Source organism: Macaca thibetana, chromosome 1 (assembly GCF_024542745.1).
Source record: "Macaca thibetana thibetana isolate TM-01 chromosome 1, ASM2454274v1, whole genome shotgun sequence".
Lineage (NCBI taxonomy): Eukaryota > Metazoa > Chordata > Mammalia > Primates > Cercopithecidae > Macaca > Macaca thibetana.
This window is the reverse complement of record NC_065578.1, coordinates 170489657-170509690: the sequence shown is the minus strand read 5'-3', so window position 1 is coordinate 170509690 and position 20034 is coordinate 170489657. Positions and strand designations below refer to the sequence as shown.

The 20034-nt window shown below is 39.6% G+C and overlaps 1 long non-coding RNA gene across 1 annotated transcript in view; it reads right to left on the bottom strand.

Moving 5' to 3' along the window:
• Nucleotides 1–2912: 2912 nt before the first annotated feature.
• LOC126950030 (uncharacterized) overlaps nt 2913–20034 on the bottom strand; it is a 38190-nt gene continuing 21068 nt past the window's right edge. The window contains exons 2-4 of the long non-coding RNA XR_007724031.1: nt 18223–18378; nt 6793–6966; nt 2913–3296 (exon numbers count right to left, since the gene is read on the bottom strand). This is a non-coding gene — a long non-coding RNA (uncharacterized LOC126950030). The remainder of the gene's footprint in view (nt 3297–6792; nt 6967–18222; nt 18379–20034) is intronic.

The following is a 20034-nucleotide window of genomic DNA, read 5'->3' as shown; positions in this document are numbered from 1 at the left end:
AAGCACTCTGTGAGGTAGTAGCTGCAGACTTCAGCCTGGCTGTCCTAACACAGTGGCCTGCTACAACCAACCATGGGAAAAGGAAGGAATTACGACTAATGCGAAAGGAATTGCTCATCCCTGGAAACTGATTTTAGTTCATCTTTGTCTCGACGGCCAAAATCTCAGTAAATCCCTGGCATGCATTATGCGTGAACAGATGGCACTACATGACAAAAGTTGAGTACCACTGATTTGCAGGGTAGGAAATACTCCATAATTCTCCTGTGTACACAGCAACTGCTGTTCCCAAAAGTCTCTCCACTGGCCCAGGAGTATGCTCTTTAATTCAGTGGCACAGAAATTTTGCAAGTGGTTTCACAGAATAGCTGTAACCTGGCAGGGGTCACCCCGGTACCCCTAGTCATATGGTAGTTGAAACCATATAAAGTACTGTTCGATTTTTAAACCTCAAGAATGTAATGACAATGTCTTATGATCCATTGTAACAATAAGCGAAAAATGAAAGAGACTGGGAAAGGTAGGACTTGGAATAGTTAGACTAACTAGATTGTGAATTTTACACTGGGTTGGCATCAGGATCTTTTATGCAACTGAAATCTTTCAAAGTAGCTAATGGGTAAAAAGAAAATGTGCAGTTGATTGAAGTTTCAAGAAGAGACAGAACAGGAACTCCCAGCCCGTCTCCTCCCATTTCATTTACCTCTATCAATTGTCCCTTGAGGGATCTCCTAAAACCTTCAGCATTTCTCAGAGCACAGGTTAAACAAAATCACACCAAACCAAATTCTATAACTACAAGAATAAAATGTACATGGTTTAGCACTGTAATCCTAACACATAGGTACTAGCTTTTTGTAAGTGCTCAATAAACATTTACAGAATAAATGAATGTAGGGTTATGACATTTAGAAAAACTATTTGAGGAAAAAGGAGTAAATTTACAAAAAGATTCAAGAGTGAACAATTTATTCATCCCAAGATCCACATAAAATTGTCTTTAAAAACTACAAAGATATAAACAAAAATAGTCTCAAAACGCATTTGGAGAAATTTTATTTTACTTTAGTAATATGATATTCATTGGGTTGTGAGTCTTTAAGTATGGAAAATAAATAAATGATTCCTTTTTAGAAGCAGCTATTCTGGTGTGTTCACGTAGACTGAAAATTATGTGTTAGGATTACAGTGATAAACCACGTAAATTAGGACAATTGATAGAGGTAAATGAAATCCGGGATTTATCTGCAAACTCATTTATGCTCATGGTTAGCTTGAGATAGAGCATGCATTATTTATTGTTCTTTTAGAGAGTTTTGTTTCTCTGATCACTGGCTACAGCTGCTTAAATGAATGATTCTTTCCTTAAGTTCCTGATACTGCTTTGTTCCAATTTGACATTTCCCTTGTACTACTCAAAATTAATCTTCATGTTATATGTTACAGGACGTTTTCCCCAACTCAGGGCATTGTACTCATGTTTCACTTAAATGTAGGTATTCTTGTTTCAAGTTTGCTAAAATGCAGAAACTTCCTAGAAGCTCTTCAGTGGCGTTTCTTAATTAGAACAACATATACCGATTCTTGAAGACAAAGAACTGTATAATATTTGATGACTTAAATTTTATTGACTATATAAAGCAACTTAACAAAGGAAAAACAGTTTCTCACTGAAGACAGAAAGATGTTTTTCACAGTGAGCTACCCAACCAAAATCCTTTTTCAGCAGAGCCTTTTGGACGTTTTTATTAACTTGATAATAGAATGTTATAAATAATGCAAAGTGATTCCAAAAGTTTAATTGAATTTATGTATACAAAACTTTACCATATAAGACCAATATTGTTCATAATTTAACTCTGATAAAGTTTATTGAAAACATTAGGCCAGGTGCAGCGGCTCATGCTTGCAATCTCACTGCTTCCTGAGGCTGAGGTAGGAGGATTGCTTGAGGTCAGGACTGCAAGACTAGCCTGGGCAACACAGTGAGACCTTATCTCAAAAAAAGAAAAAACAAAATTAGCCAAGCTTGGCAGCACATGCCTGTAGTCCTAGCTATTTAGGAGGCTGACGTGGAGGATCCCAAGCCCAGGAGTTGGAGGTTATGTTATCTAGGATTGCACCACTGCATTCCATCCTGGGTAGCAGAGCGAGATCATGTCACCCCACAAAAAAAAAAAAAAAAGTTTCATACTTTTGAGGCCCAGTGGCAGGTAGAAAGAAATGAATTCTATTACAGAATATCTCACTTGTGACTCAAGATTTTTTTTATAAGTCATATTAGCTTTTACTTTGATTTCAGCAATTTCACACAAGAGAACATGGACTTAGGTCTATAGTCTGGTCATAGTTCCAAAAACGTAAGGATATTCTTAGGATTGATGCACTCATTTCAAAAAGTGAAAGTCTAGGAATTTAAAGATTCATTTTCCTTTCTTCCATCAAAGATGGGTACCTAATAATTCAGACAGCTTCTAGCTCAAGAAATATGCCTGCAAAAAACTGAAGATAATTGACACTCAGAAACTTCAAATCATCTTTGAAACTGTGGCTTTGTTTTCACTGGAAACTGTTGAATTTTTCTAAAATTTTTTGTTCCATTGGAGGTAGAACATTCAAGTGGTGAAAGAAAATTCAGCTTTCTAGTAGCTCCTAGTCAATCCATACACCTAGTATCAGCCTGAATTACCTGAATTTCTTTGAACAAATTAGTTCTGTTTTTTTTTTTTTTTCTCTGTTGTTTAAAGTTCAGTATGTTCAGATTTTTGGTCACATTAATATGAAGTACTATTTAGGAACCACTCATATCCATCAAATTGGCTCTCTCAAAATCCTTTAACAAAAAAAAAAAAAATGACTTGTGTTTCACATGTCGCATGAAGACACCACCAAACAGGCTTTGTGTGAGCAACATGACTGTTTATTTCACCTGGGTGCAGGCAGGCTGAGTCCGAAAAAGGGGTCAGCAAAGGGTGGTGGGATTATCATTGGTTGTTATATGTTTTGGGATAGGCGGTGGAGTTAAGAACAATGTTTTGAGGGCAGGGGGTGAATCTCACAAAGTACATTCCAAGGGTGGGGAGAATTATAAAGAAACTTCTTAAGGGTGAGGGAGATTACAAAGTACATTGATCAGTTAGGGTGGGGCAGAAACAAATCACAATGGTGGAATGTCATCAGTTAAGGCTATTTTCACTTCTGTGGATCTTCAGTTGCTTCAGGCCATCTGGATGTATACGTGCAGGGCGCTGGGGATATGATGGCTTAGCTTGGGCTCAGAGGCCTGACATTCCTGTCTTCTTATATTAATAAGAAAAAATAAAACAAAATAGTGGTAAAGTGTTAGGGCAGTGAAAATTTTTGGGGGTGGTATGGAAAGATAATGGGCGATGTTTCTCAGTGCCGCTTTGAGCAGGATTAGGGGCAGCGTGGGAACCTACAGTGGGAAAGAGTCAACTGAAAAAAGATTTTGGGGTAAGGGGTGATATTGTGGGGTTGTTAGAAGGAGCATTTGTCGTATAGAATTATCGGTGATGGCCTGGATGCAGTTTTGTATGAAGTGAGAAACTAAATGAATGACACAAGGTCCAAATAAGAGAAGGAGAAAAACAGGTATTAAAGGACTAAGAATTGGGAGTACCCAGGACTTCCAATTACAGAGTGTCAAAGGGGGTTCAGTGTAATTATTTGCTTGGTTGGTGAGTTTTTGGGCTCTATCCTTGAGTTTTTTTATGTTGTCATATACTAGGCCAGATTGATTTAGGTAAAAACAACATTCTTTGTTTAAAAATATACAGAGTCCCACTTTTTTTTTTTTTTTTCTTTTTTTAGCAGTGAGTAAGTCAGGGCCTCCTTGAATTTGGAGGAAAGAGAAATGCAAAGCCAGTAATTGTTTGTTAAAGAAGGATTAGAAACAGCTAGGAGAGAGTGAGTGAGATTGATAGGGTGGTGGAGATAGCTGGGGAGAGGTAGAGGGCGGCATAAGAATGGGAACCAGAATAGGAGTAGGTATAAAGGTAAGGAATAGGACTTCATCAAGGTGAAAGTATTGGAGTGTACTTTGTCACTGAAGGTCTTCTATCCACTTAAAGAGAGACTTAAGGGTGGCAGTTTGAGGTAAAACCAGGAACCATTAAATACTAAAAGCCTGAGAAACTGCTTGGGTGATGTGACTAATAAAGGCCGGTCCGTTATCGGACTGTATAGAGGTGGGAAGGCCAAACAGGGAATTATGTCTGACAGAAGAGAAGAAATGACTACGGTGGCCTTCTCAGACCCTGTGGGAAAGGCCTCTACCTATCCAGTGAAAGTATCTACTCAGACCAAGAGGTATTTTAGTTTCCTGACTTGGGGCATGTGAGTAAAGTCAATTTGCCAGTCCTAGGCAGGGGCAAATCCCTGAGCTTGATGTGTAGGGAAGGGAGGGGGCCTGAACAATCCTTGAGGAGTAGTAGAATAGCAGATGGAACAACTGAGAAGTGATTTCCTTGAGGATAGATTTCCACGATGGAAAGGAAATGAGAGGTTCTAAGAGATGGGCTAGCGGCTTGTAACCTACGTGGAAGAGGTTATTAAATAACGATAGAATAGAATGGGCCTGTGAGGCTGGAAGAAGATATTTTCCTTGGTATAAGAACCATTTGCCTTGTGTGGGAAGAGATTGATAGGTGGAAGTTTCAGTGGGGGAGTAGGTGGGAGTGACCAGATGAGAAGGAGAAACACTGCTATAAGGGATAGAAGTTGAAACGCTAGCTGCTTTTTTAGCTACCTTATCAGCATAAGCATTGTCCTGAGCGACGGGATCTGATGCCTTTTGATGGCCTTTGCAGTGAATGACTCCAGCTTTCTTTAGAAGTGGCCTTGAGAAGAGTTTTTATTAAAGAGGCATTAATGATGGAGGACCCTTGTGTAGCGAGGAAACCTTTCAGCTCATAAAACAGAATGGTGGTGCAGGATATGGGGTCAGGATAAATATTGACGCATAGTCCTTTTACAAGAGTGAGGGCCTGAATTAAGGCTAATGAGTTCGGCTTGCTGAGAGGTAGTGGAGAGGGGCAGAACAGTAGCCTCAATGATAGATGTGGAAGATACTATAGCATAGCCTGCCTTTGCTGGTGTGTGGCAATTAGGCCTGGTGGAACTGCCATCAATAAACCAAGTGTGATCAGGGTGAAGAACAGGAAAGAAGGAAATATGGGGAAATGGAATGAATGTCAGGTGGATCAGAGAGATACAGTCATGGGGGTGAGGTGTAGGAGGCCGGATTGAAGTCCGGGCCAGAACAATGGTAATTGTGGGAGACTCAACAAAGAGTGAGTACAGCTGAAGGAGCCGGGGAGTAGAAATTATATGTGTCAGGTGTGAGGAAGAAAATAGATTTTGGAAATTATGAGAACTGTAGAGAGTGAGTTGAGCATAGTTTGTGATTTTGAGGGCCTCTAAAACTATTAGGGCGGCAGCAGCCACTGCACGGAGACATGATGGCCAGCCTAAAATAGTAAGGTCAAGTTGTTTGGACAAAAAGGCTACAGGGTGCAGTCCCAGTCCTTGTGTAAGAATTCAGACTGCACAGCCCTGCACTTCAGCTGTGTGTAATGGAAAAGTTTGGGATGAATCAGGGAGAGCTAGTATTGGGGCAGTCTCTAAAGCTGTTTTCATGGAAAGGAAAGAGGAGTGGGGAAAGGATTTAGGATCTATGGGGTCAGCTAGGTTTCCTTTTGTGAGTTTATGTAATGGTTTTTTAGGATGGCAAAACAAGGTATCCAAAGGCAAAAGTATCCAACCATGCCTCGGAAGGAAAGGAGTTGTTTTATAGAAGGGATTGGGGTTTGGGAGATTGGCAGGACATGATCAGCAGGGAGAGCACATGTGTTTTCATGAGAATTATGCCAAGATAGGTAACAGATGAGGAAGAAATTTGGGCTTGACTGAAGTAATGGGGGCTGTCTGTGAAGCCTTGTGGCAGTACAGCCCAGGTAATTTGCTGAGTCTGATGGGTGTCAGGGTCAGTCCAAGTGAAAGTGAAGAGAGGCTGGGATGAAGGGTGCAAAGGAATAGTAAAGAAAGCATGTTTGAAATCCAGAACAGAATAATGGGTTGTGGTGGGAGGTATTTGGGATAGGAGAGTATGTGGGTTTGGCACCACGGGGTGGATAGGCAAAACAATTTGGTTGATAAGGCACAGATCCTGAACTAACCTATAAGACTTGTCCGGTTTTTGGACAGGTAAAATGAGGCAATCGTAAAGAGAGTTTATAGACTTTAAAAGGCCATGCTGTGACAAGCGAGTCATAACAGGCTTTAATCCTTTTAAAGCGTGCTGCGGGGTGGGATATTGGCGTTGAGTGGGGGTAAGGGTGATTAAGTTTTAATGGGATGGTAAGGGGTGCATCATTTGTTGCCAAGGAGGGAGTAGAGGTATCCTATACTTGTGGATTAAGGTGGGGAGATACAGGACAGGATGCAAAGGAGGCTTTGAACTGGGGAAAAAGGCAGCGATGAGGTGTGGCTGTAGCCCAGGAATAGTCAGAGAAGCAGATAATTTAGTTTAAATTTCTCGACCTAATAAGGGAGCTAGGCAGGTGGGTATAACTGAAAAACAGTGTGTAAAAGAATATTGTCCAAGTTGGCACCAGAGTTGGGGAGTTTTAAGAGGTATAGAAGCCTGTCCGTCAATACCCACAACAGTTATGCAGGCAAGGAAACAGGCCCTTGAAAAGAAGGTAATGTGGAGTTGGTAGCCTCCGTATCGATTAAGAAGGGTAGGGACTTACCCTCCACTGTAAGAGTTACCTAAAGCATCTGTGATGGTCCAGGAGGCTTCCGAGATGAGGGGGCAGCATCAGTCTTCAGCCGCTAAGTCGAGAAGATCTGCGAAGGAGTCAGTCAGAGAGTCTTGGGCCAGACTTCCAGGGGCTCTGGGAGTGGCTGCCAGGTGAGTTGGACAGTCTGATTTCCAGTGGGGTCCTGCACAGATGGGACACGGCTTAGGAGGAATCCCGGGCTGCAGGCATTCCTTGGCCCAGTGGCCAGATTTCCAGCACTTGTAGCAAGCTCCTGGGGGAGGCGGTCCTGGAGGAACACCTGGCCGCTGCGGTTCAGGTGTTTGGATGTTCTTGTGTGCTGGAGATGTGGCTGGGGTTTCTCTCACAGTGGAGGCAAGTAATTGCAACTCAGAAATACGGTGTCTCTACTCTATTATTGTACACCTTGAAGGCAAGGTTAATTGAGTCCTGTTGTGGGGTTTGAGGGTCAGAATCTAATTTTTGGAGCTTTTTCTAATGCCAGGAGGGGACTGGGTAATAAAATGCATATTGAAAATAAGACGGCCTTCAGGCCCCTCTGGGTCTGGGGCGGTAAAGTGTCTAAGGGTTGTCGCTAAGCAGGCCATGAACTGGGCTGGGTTCTTTACCTTGGGTAGTTTCTTTAAGTTTGTCATAATTAACAGCTTTGTAAGCTGCCTTTTTAAGCCCTTCAACTAGGCAGGAAACCATGTAATCTCGCCTAGCTATACCTGGGGAATCGGCCAGATAGTTCTACTGGAGATCTTCTCGGGGAACTGCTCTAATGCCTTCCTGGAGGTCTGGCTCATGAAGCCGGTGGTTATCAGCGTGAGATTGGGCCAGAGAAAAAACTCTTTCCCCCTCATCTGGGGAGAGGGTAGAAGTTAGGATGACATTTAAGTCACTCTAGGTTAAATTGTAGGACAGAGTTAGATATTGGAATTCCTGTATATATTTAGTGGGGTCTGATGAGAAAGAGCCTAAACACTGGCTGATTTGGGAGAGGTCTGATAGAGAAAAAGGCAAATATACCTTGACTATGCCTTCAGCTCCAGCCACCTCTTTAAGAGGAAATTGCTGGGCAGGTGGGGGAGTGCTAGTCACGGAATGAAACTGTAAGCCAGACCAGGTGTGAGGAGGGGAGATGATAGAAAGATTTATAGGGTTGGGGAGCACAGGCTGAGCAAGAATCAGGACCTGGCTTGGCGTGGTGAGGAGCAGCCTGGGGAGAAGGGGAGAGGTCAGATGAGTCCATAGAAAAGAAGGTTTCAAAGGACTCAGAGCTTGGGGTGGAGACTGAAGGAACAGATAGGAGAGAAAGAAGAAAGATTTGGGATGAGTCTCATTGGGAGCAGAGACTAGGGAGGGACCAATGTGTGAAAGAATGCCTGGACGTCAGGCACTTCAGACCATTTGCCCATTTTTCAACAAAAATTATCTAGATCTTGTAGGATAGACAAATCGAAACTGCCATTCTCTGGCCACGTGGAACTACTGTCGAGTCTGTACTGGGGCCAAGCAGTATTGCAGAACAAAATAAACGCTTAGATTTTAGGTCAGGCGAGAGTTGAAGAGGTTTTAATTTCTTGAAAATACAGGCTAAGGGAGAAGAAGGAGGAATGGAGGGTGGAAGGTTGCCCATAGTAAAGGAGGCAAGTTTAAAGAGAAGGGTAGAGACACGGAGAAGGGGGTCGGGAGCAGCCAAAGCAGGCGTCCCCACAATTGACTTGCCACCAAGGGAACATGGGTGAATGATCAAGGCAGGCGCCCCCATGGAGATCAGACACCAATGGAACGTGGGTGAAAAATCAGAGAGGCGTCCCCGCAATGATTAAATACCAAGGGAAGGCTGCCTTCTAGAGTCCATGACTGGCGCCGGGGTTTTGGGTCCACGGATAAAACGTGTCTCCTTTGTCTCTACTAGAAAATGAAAGGAATTGAAATTAAGAGAAGGGAGAGATTGAAGGGTGGCACCAAGATTGAAAGGAGAAAGAGGTTGAGGGATAGTGAGAGAGGTTAGAGAAGAGAGTGCAGTTGATCTGCACCATCTTGTCTGCTTCTTACTGTATACGTGGCTGACAAAGAGAAGGGAAGATGGAGCTGCCGTCTTGAACATGTCTAGTCCTTAGCTTCTGCCTGGCATTCACCTGTGAAAGCTCCCAGCTTGCTTGTCTTATGTCTGCAGCCTGACTTTACATGCTGCTCTTTGTTAGAAAATGATTTTGAGCTGCTTTTCATTAAAAAGGAAAGCCTTATCGAGGACTCCCATACCCTTACTATCTGCCTAAGTGATTTCTTCTTAACTCCTATATCAACACTAGGTACCAATGAACTTAAGAGAGTTTATATACATTTTTATTATTTTCAATTGCTTGGAAATCTCTGCATAGTTACCATCTTCTTCCTGCTTCCTTTGTCCTGGCTGTGGTAATGCATATTGCTGCAAACCTCTTCAACACCTATTCAGCTAAGTAGATCTTGGTCTGGCACCTGTATTATTCTTCAGACGTGAGCCTGCTCTGCTGTAGGGCTGAGGTCAGAGTCTGAATGCTGGGCAGGCTACCAGGAACCGTTTTGTCTGCCTTTTCAGAAAACAAGCATTGACTTTCTGAGCCCACTTGAATTTCAATATAGACTTGTAATAGAAAACCCTTTTTGCCCAAGGGTTGTGTCCTAAATGGTACCTCAGGTCTTTTCTTTTTGTATTCTCAAAAGAGAAAAAGAATAAAACCTAAGTAAGCTGGAAGGCTCCCCTGGTGACCAAGCTTTAGCTTTCTCTTCTCCCTTTAATTTTGAAATTCGAATCTATTTTGAAAACAAGTTTGTGCCGAAAGCTAGTGATTATGTTTTGCTCTAATATTGAGATTTGTAGTAACATTTTGATGACTAGTGTTAATGACTTTCTTTTCTTAAAAAAACAAGTCCTAATTCACCCTGCACAATTTAAAACAATGATTTACATATAGTAAAACAAATTTTAAGGAGACATATGCAATTATTTCTTCACAGAATGTTAACATTTTAAACCTAGTCAGTTTGTATGATAAGCCTCTCTCAAGCACTTTCTTTTGAGCAAGATAAATGTGCCTTTATAGAAAAACTTCTGTAAAGTTTTCTATAAACTTTATAGAAAAACTTCTCCACTGGAAGCTTTAACAATATTTTCCAAATGGTTTTCCTAATCATCAGTTTAATTTTATGGACTGGCCTTTTATGGGACATTGCCAGACACGGTTAGAGTTTTCACCAAATTACACTGAATTCGTCTTAAAGCTGAAGTCAGGGAGTCAATAATCTTTTTTCTTTTACTAGACTCTCTCTTCTGGAAAAGTTTTAGATGCATAGCAAAATTGCATCGAAGGTACAGAGATTTCCCATATACACCCTACCTCCACAGCCTCCCCCTTCATTTGGTACAAGTGATGAACCTACATTGACACATCATTACCACTCGGAGTCCATAGCTAACATTAGGGCTTATTCTTGGTGTTGTACATTCTGTGAGTTTAAATACATGCATAATGACATGTATCTACCTTTACAGCTTCATACAGAGTATTTTCACTGCCCTAAGAATCCTCTGTGCCCTGCCTAGTCTTTCCTGCTTCACCCCTAACCCTTAGCAATCACTGATCTTTTTACTGACTCCGTATATTTGTCTTTTCCAGAATGTTATATTGTAGTTGGAATCATACAGTGTGTAGCCTTTTCAGATTAGCTTCCTTCACTTAGTAATATGAATTTAAGTTTTCTCCATGTCTTTTCATGGCTGGACAGTTTTTTTCGTTTTAGCAATGAATAATATTCCATTGTCCGGATGTAGCACAGCTTATTTATCCATTCACCTACTGAATGACATCTTGCTTGCTTCCAAGTTTTGGCAATTATGAAAAGAGGTACCACAAACACCCATGTGCAGATTTTGGTGTGGACACACATTTTCAGCTTTTTGGGGTAAATACCAAGGAGCGATGATTGTGGGTTTTATGGTAAGAGTATGTTTAGTTTTGTAGGAAACTGTCCAACTCATAATAGAAAACCCTTTTCCAAAGTGACTATACCATTTTGCAGCAATGAATAAGAGTTCCTGTTTCTCCACATCCTCTCCACCATTTGGTGTTGTCAGTGTTCTGGATTTCAGCCACTGTAACAGGCGTGTAAAGGTAACTCATTATTGTTCTAATTTGAATTCCCCGATGACATATGACGTGGAGCATCTTTTCACATGCTTACTTGCCATCTGTATATCTTCTTTAGTGAGGTATCTGTTAAGTTCTTTGGACCATTCGTTAGTTGGGTTGTTAGTTTTCTTGTTGTTGAGTTTTAAGGGTTCTCTGTGTTTTGGATAACAGTCTTTCATCAGATATATCTTTTGCAAATATTTTCTCCCAGCCTGTGGCTTGTCTTTTCATTCCCTTGATATTGTCTCTCATAGAGAAGAGGCTTTTCATTTTAATGAATTTCAGTTTTATCAATTCTTTCTTTCATGGATCATGTCTTTGGTGTTATAGATAAGAAGTCATCACCATATCCAAGGTCATCTAGATTTTCTCCTACATTATATTCTAGGAGTTTATAGTTTTGCATTTTACATTTAGGTCTGTAATCCATTTTGATTTCATGTTGGTGTAAGGTATGTGTCTCGACTCACTTGTTTAATGTGGCTGTCCAGTTGTTTGCTCACCATTTGTTGAAAAGACTATCTTTGCTCCATTGTGTTGCCTTTGCTCCTGTGTGAAAGATCGGTTGGCTTTATTTATGTAAGTCTATTTCTAGGATCTCCATTATGCTGCATTGATCTATGTGCCTATTCTTTTGTCACTATCACACTGTCTTGATTATTGTATCTTTACAGTAAATCTTAAAGTCAGGTAGTGTGAGACTTTCAACTTTCTTCTTCTCCCTCAATATTGTGTTCATATTCTGGGTCTTTTGCCTCTTTAAATAAACTTTAGAATAACTTGCTGGGATTGTGATTTAAAGTGAACTGAATTTATGTATCAAAGTTAGGGAGAACTGACATGTTGATGGTATTAAGTCTTCCTATCCAAGAACAAGGAATGGTGTTCCATTTATTTAGTTCCTCTTTGATTTTTTCATCATATTTTTAGTTTTCCTCATATAGATTTTGTGCATTTTTTTAGATTTAGATATATACCTAAGTATTTTTTAGATGCTATGTTAAATGATATTGCGTTTTTATTTCAACCTCCACTTACTAATTGCTGGTAAGTAGGAAAGCAGTTAACTTTCATATATTAACATTGTATCCCACAACCTTGCTGTAATCCTTTGTTAGTTCCAGGAGGATTTTTGTTGATTCTTTTGAATTTTCCTCATAGACAATCATATCATCTTCAAACAAATAGTTTTATTTCTTCCTTCCCAGTAAGTATACTTTTATTTCCTTTTATTTTCTAATTTCATTAGTTAGGATTTCTAGTATGATGCTGAAAAGGAGTGTTAAGAGGGGACATCCTTGTTTAGTTCCTGGTCTTAGTGGTCAGCCTTTTAGTTTCTCACTATTAAGTATGATTTTAGTTGTAGAGTTTTTTGTAAATATTCTTTATGTATCAAATTGAGGAATTTCGCCTCGATTTCTAATTTAACTGACAGTTTTTATCATGAAAGGGTGTTGGATTTCATCAAGTGCTTTTTTGGCATCTATTGATATTATTATGCCATTTTTCTTCTTTGGCCTGCTGATGTGATGAATTACATAAATTGATTTTTAAATGCTGAACCAGTTTTTCATACCTTGAATAAATCCCACTGGGTCATGGTATATAATTCTTTTTATACATTGTTGGATTTGACTTGCTAATATTTTGTTGAGCCAGTGATTTTTCTGCATAAATATATTAGTTTCATCAAAGGGGAACTTTTAAGATAATTTAAATTCACGTATTTCCTAACATGCAGCATATTCAAATATCTATGAAAAGCTATTTACATCATTTTTTATTTTCTCTCAGCTACTGATTTTTTGAATAGGAAATAATATGAGTTATTCATGAATTAAAAATTAATATTAAGTAATATTTACTGAGTCCTTACTATGCCATGCACTATGCTAAATTAAATCATTTAATCCTTAAAAAAACACTATAGGTATGCATTACTATCACTAGACTTTGTTCTACAGATGAGGAAATTGAGGCTCAGAGAGGTTAAGTAACTCACCCAAAGTTATATAGAGCCAGTCATTTGCATCCAGGTAGTATAGTCCCAGAGAGCCTACATTTAACTCTATGATTTACAGTTCAACAAAATCATCCACCACTCATTCACGACTCAAAAAGATAGTTTCCTGACAGATAAATCAAATAACAAATTTGAAAGGCACAAAGTATCCATGTGTTGCTTTCATCTTTTCATCAGCATTTCAAATTATTTCCTGGATGACCCTCATGTACCAGGCACTGTTTTAGCGACTGACAAGATTCCTGTACTAACTTCTTTCTAGTAGCACCAGGAAACAGAATGGTCAGGAAAGATTTCTTTGAGGAAATAGCATTTGAGCTGAGGAAAAAAAAAATATCTTTGGAAGACAATTGGAAGAAACTAGCTATGCAAAGAGCAGAGAGATTAGGATTTGTGCAAAGGAAATATAGTTATGAAGTCCTTGAGACAGGAATGCACTTAATTTGTACAAAATACTGAAAGAAAAAAAAAAAAGATGACCTGTATGGCTAAAATCTAGTAAACGACGCATATGTGGGACACGCTGAACTTAGCAGGCAGAAAAGCAAGCTCAGACACGGCCATGTGGGCAAAGTACAGATTTTATTCTAAGCACAATGGGAAACCACTGGAGGGCAATAAACAAACAGGGTGACATGGACCACTCTGCCTTGTTTGTGGCTTGTAGCAGATCCACAAGTAGAAGCACAGAGATCAGTTAGGAGTTTATGGTAATCTAAGTGGAGTGGTTTGAGTCATGGTAACATAAGTGAGAATGAAAGGAAGGAAGAGTTTTTGAGAAATAATTTGAATGCATATTGACAGGTGTTTTGGCTAAAGCAACTGAATGAATGGTAGTAACATTTGCTGAGATTGAGGAGCTTCAAAACGAGATGGGAGAGGAGGCAGGAAGGCTGGAGGATGAGGAAAACAGATGAAAGAGTTCTGTTTTGGATGTGTTTAGTTGGAAATGTTTAATTCATATCCAAATAGAAATTATTTACATCAAGTATTTCTTAGTCTTTGACCTTGAAGACAAGGCCTGGTGCCCACTGCAATGCATGAGCTCAAACTATATCTCTAGCTCTAGTACAGATCAAACGTATACTTCAACACAAATGATAAAGTTGATAGAAATTTAGTCTCAGTAGAGCATTGCTGTTTCAAGACTTATAATTATTTGAAAGCTCTTTAGATGATGTGGAAGGCTGAAATGTTTACATAAATTAAAAGAACTAATCCTCTGTGTGTTCTAAGCACTACCTGGAGAGGGCCTTTAGAGCTGCCCAGCAACGATATCGTATTTTCCTAATTATTCACTCTCCTACTCTCCTAACTGCTTTTCTCTTTTCAATTTTTTTTTTTTTTTTTTTCCTGAGACAGAGTCTTGCTCTGTCGCCCAGGCTGGAGCACAGTGGTGCAATCTCAGCTCACTGCAACCTCCATCTCCTAGGTTCAAGCAATTCTCCCGCCTCAGCCTCCCAAATAGCTGGGATTACAGGCATGTGCCACCACACCTGGCTAATTTTTGTATTTTTAGTAGAGACGAGGTTTTACCATGTTAGCCAGGCTGGTCTAGAACTCCTGACCTCGTGATCTGCCTGCCTCGGCCTGCCAAAGGTCTGGGATTGCAGGCGTGAGCCACTGCACCCAGCCCTCTTTTCAAATTTCTAACAGCTCTTTCTCACTCTTACTCTTAGATGATTCTATTAAAAGAGAATGTCCCCCACCACAACAATTCACCTAATTCTCTCTGTGCCCATATTGCCTTCTTTCTCTCCAGTTAAAAATCTAGAAATGTCTCTATTCCTAGCAGAACTAAATGAGATCCCCCTCCTCTGTGGCTGCCCAAGGACTTTTCCCAGCATTTCTCCATTTCCTGTCCTCTATCACTGATCCTTCCTTTCATGCTGGATATGTATATCCTATCATACTAGAATTGTAGATCACAACATTAAAAGCATGCTGTCTGGAGCCATACTGCCTGGATGCAAAAACCTTTGAAATGTTTTTATCCGCTCACCAATATTGCTATTTTTCACAGCCAAAAACAAAACAAAAAAGTTGCCTGCCCCTTTTACTGCCTGCTACAGCCCCATTTCTTTGCTCTGTTTGCAGCAAACTCCTAAAATGTATATTCAACATCTCCAATTCTTTTTCCTTTCACCTCTCATTGTCGTAAATACACTCCAAATTTTGTCCCTACCACTTCTTTATAGATTCCTCTTTTGGTCTCCAATGTCTTGTCCTCAGAATGCTTCTTTTCTACCTGCACTCAGTCTCTTAGTGATGGCTTTGATTACTATCCATATGCTGTCAACTCTCCCAAATATTTATCTCTCTCCCAACCTCTTTCTAAACTTATCCAGCTGCCTACTTAACTTCATTTGGGTGTCTTCTAGACATCTTACATCTAATATAGCCAACACTGAGCACCAACCCCAAACATTGATTCCCAGCCTCAAACCATTACCTCTATGAATGGCAACTTTATCCTTCCAGTTGCTCAAGTCAAAAAACTGGTATCATTCTTGATATCTATGTCTGGCTTACACACAACACTCAACCCACTCTTGTCTTCCTCTGATAGCTGAGGCCTAGAGAAGCTAACTGACTTGCCCACAATTCCTCAGCTAGCAAGTTACTGCCAAGATTCATTCCAGTGGTAAAGTTCTCTCCAGTGCTAAAGTCTGTGCCAACTAGTGAACAGCTCACCTTCAGTCTAGGTTGGACGCTAGCCTAAAAATGAGTCATCCAGCCAATCATAAAAATAGAAAAGAAATAGGTATAGTGTTTATATATTCCAAAGAGTCTCTGAAGTGACTGAATTATAACTTTAATATATGGCCTCTCATATATTACATTTGCACAGCTGGTAAAAGAAATATGTTCTGCAATTTGTGAACACACTGACAGGACAATTTATCAAAGATTTAGTAAGGGCTTCTTTTCCTTCCTGACTTCAGATAAAATTGTCAGGCACAAAACCTTCTGTATCACATTGTCTAGACTTCAGATGAGCAGATTTCCCAGAGCTCTTACCAGAAGTGACTGTCAAAGATATCCTCTGATCTTTCTTACTCTGCCCATCTGTTTTCACTTGACTTTCCAAATTTGGCAATTGTCAGCAGATTTATGAAGTTGTGGGAAGACACCAATGACCCATCTCATCTTCCTTCCCTCTGTAATTCTCAAACGCAAGCAATATCAGCTTGTCTCAAAGATGTTATCTGTCCAAATTGTTTTGATTCTTTGCCCTCAGTGTTTTTGTTACACATATTTTACATGATGTCAGAACATAACATTCAGAAAAAAAACAGCTTAGGGAATCCACAAAGTTCACTGAGCATAAACATGGTTTACTAGCATCATACTAGGTCAGTTCCTTTAAAAGAGGCTACCTAGAATATTTAGTGGCCTCTCTAAAGTTTTGTTTTTTGTTTTTTGTTTTTTTTGCAGCATTTTGTTTTAAAATCCCAGTGTTTAGCTTCATGATCCTTTGGGCTTTTAAAGAATAGTTGCCTTCATCTTTTAAGGATGGCAGTGGTATACTGGGAGAATATATTTTGAGAACAGTCATTTTCATGGCTCAGAATCCTTCTTATGTGGTGTTACAAAGAGTGGTGATATTTTTGTTATGATTTGTAGTAATTCTAACAATTTCTTCATTCTCTTACTAAAAGAATCTGCCATCTCCATTCCTTCCTCACCATGTTTCGAATTTGCTTATTCACCCTTAGAAACAATACTTCTCTGTTAAAGTCACAATGTGTGACAGTGAGGTTTCAAGAGTTCTGGCTAGGCATTTTGTAGAATGGCCTTCATTTTGCATTTGCCTCACAATTTCTTATTATTGCACTGAGGTTATGAATTTCTACAAAGAACCCCACTAGGTGAAGCATCTTTCTCATTGCATCATGTCAGAGGACAGATGATATTAATGTGATTTATCTCTGGTGATTTTAACTTTGATCACTTGGTTAAGGCCGTATCTGTCAGGCTTCATTCTTATGCTTTTCCCATATTAAATAACAATTGCAAGGCTTACCTATGCTAGACAGTGCCTCCTGAGTATGTTCTGTCTGATGATTTACATTCACTTCTCACGAGTACCTACCTGTGCTATCAGTCTTCTCCATGAGCTTGAATGTGCCTGCCTCCTCCTCAAAGCTACATGTACGTTACTTCAACATTATTTTAAGGGGAAAGAAAAAGTGGTTCTTTTACAAAGTTTGTGTGAATTGTCATCAATATTTGACACACACGTCTGCCCGGCAGCCTCAAGCTAGACAGCATGTGTGTGGGAAGGAGCATGGCTTACAGTTGGAAGTACTTTGTGTTGGCAAGTTATATTGATGCTACTGAATCTAAACATTGAGACCTGGACCAACAAACTAAGAACCATTCCATGCAACTCCCAGTGCAGATAGCTGCTGTATATTAATTATTGAGCATTTACAGCACCCCTAATTAGAAAGTTCTGTGACTTTTTATAGCTAGTACTTGGCCAGGTGGTGGTAACGCTTAATATTATAAGGGATCTTGTAACCAAAGTGAAAAGTCCCAAATCCAGGGAGTCTCCCACTTTGGGCAAGCCTTCTCAGAGACTAATAAGGATATAGAAATCAATAAATTTCATGCCCAATGTTTAGCTTAGTTAGTAATGCCTTAGAAGTTATCCTGTCTATCCTTTCAACCAGTGAAGAAAATTACTACTCCTTAGTATTTTTTCTACATAAAGAAGTTGATTTATGATTTGATTTTTACATGTTGTCTACAAATTAACATATGATCATGAGGATGGGCATGGTGGCTCATACCTGTAATACCAATACTTTGGGAGGCCAAAGCAGGCCAATCACTTGAGACCAGGGGTTTGAGACCAGCCTGGCCAATGTGATGAAACCCTGTCTCTGCCAAAAAATACTAAAATTAGTCAGGCGTGGTGGTGCGTGCCTGTAGCCCCAGCTACTTGGGAGACTGAGATGGGAGAATCACTTGAACTTGGGAGGTGGAGCCTGCAGTGAACTGAGATTGTGCCACTGCAATCCAGCTTGGGCAACAGAGACTCTATCTCAAAAGAAAATATATATATAGTCATGAGAACAGGCACAAAAAATCACATTTGTAGATAACAATTATCCTTCCATTTGACTTTTCATTTAGGAAATTTATCCTTGTGCTATTAGCATAAATGATAGTTTTTCTAATAAGAAGAAATTAATTTTTGAGGTTTTATTATAAGAGGAATTATTACCTTTTCTTTCTAGAATTGGAGATTCCAGCTACTATTATGGAAGCATGGTTGCAGTGGGTTTTCAGTGACTTATGGTTCAACACAGAAATGATACTGTTGTAGTCGGTTTAGAGTTTCTCTTCTTGCAGAAGGCGCTGTCACTGCCGTATGGTGCTGCTGTGAAAACAGGAAGATTACATGCTGACCTTATTCACTGCAATAGTGATATCTCTTCTGATCAGATGGTAGCTTCTCAGAGTGTACAGGGAAAAGCAAAGTCTCAGCTCCCAGGGTTAGTCTCAGCTATGTTTGTCCCAAGTTACTGTAGCTGTGGCCTCCCAGTGTTACAGCTTTTTATTTTATATTTAAAGTCTCGGTCATTAATCCCAAGGTATGTACACAATGCTATAGTGGCTGAGTCAGACATATACAATGCCTAGAGCCAACCCCGCCCCAGGAGAGGCTGTCACCAGTTCAAACTCCTGAATTCCTCATCTCTCATTTCGGTGATGAGAGATATTCTAACAATGTTGAACATCAAAATAAAAAGTAGTTGGGGTCTTAAGCTCTGTGTAAATTCAAACTGACCTTTCTCCAATAGATTTTGTGTCCCATATTATAAAGGATGTGGTGTTGGGATGACTTTTATCAAAGTCTAAACTTTTTGTTACACCATGAAATTAATTTAGACTTTCTATTTTATTTTCTAAATTACTTTTAAGAATTTTCCTTATTTTGCTGTATGTTATAAAATGAAATCTCCATAGTCATCAGTCTATAGATTAAGCAAAACTTTCTCCCTTTTTCTTCATTATCCTTAGACATTATGTTTACCATGTTCAATTTAAAACACCATAAGGGAAACTACCTCAGTGTATAATGGACTGAAGTGAAAAATATACTACAGAGAAATTCTCAAGGACCATCTCAGAAATTTAAGGAAAAATGGAAAAGGAGATTGTAGGGGGAGGGGTATTGGGTTTTCATGTGTTTAAAGGTACAGAACAAGGAAGGTGAGAAGCAGCTAATGGTCTCCGTGTGGCCTCCAGTAGGGTCACAGAACAATGGCAGTTCTGCTGGGATGGTTCAGAAGAGGTTCTTTGCCTGGCCTCAAGTTTTAGCGTCAACAGCGCATGAAAACAAGCCTCAGGAGAGGAACAAATGACCGAGATGCTTCTAGTAAGGACCTTAATGAGGATGGAAGTGAAGACAAAAGGGAAGCTATGAGACTTGAAATATGATGCACCATTCCACAGTTTTGAATGTGGTCCTGTGGGAGAATAAAGACTGTTGTTTATTTACATTAATTTGACAGTCACAGATTATTTAAGAGTTCTGATTGCCTACATGCTTAATATTTGATAAACACACCCTGAGATACTTGAGCTAATTCACCTTCTTACTCCAAGTTTGTGGTAAAAGTTTATCCTGTATTTTAGATATCCTTAATAACTGAGAAAGAGTGATTATGGCAAGACGTAATATTCAGTGCAACTAATGATCAAGGAATTTAAGAAGAGTGTGCTGATAGAGGTTCTTTACATTAACTTGTAGCAGTAGCTTTAAGGAATTGTTAAAGTGACTTCTTTCACAAATAGGAAAGGAAAGGACAGCACCTAGAGGTCTAAATGTCATTTGTTCATTTGAGAACAATATACAAAAAGTATCAGAAATCAGTTTCTTTGCATTAAGAAGTATATGTGATAAGGTGAAAGTATCAGATTTGCATATTAAAAGCAATGGCACTCAGTGTCAAAAAGGACTGTGGATAAGGCAGAATCTTATCAATTACAATAAATAGAATGAAAAAAAGATGTAAGCATAACTCCAGGT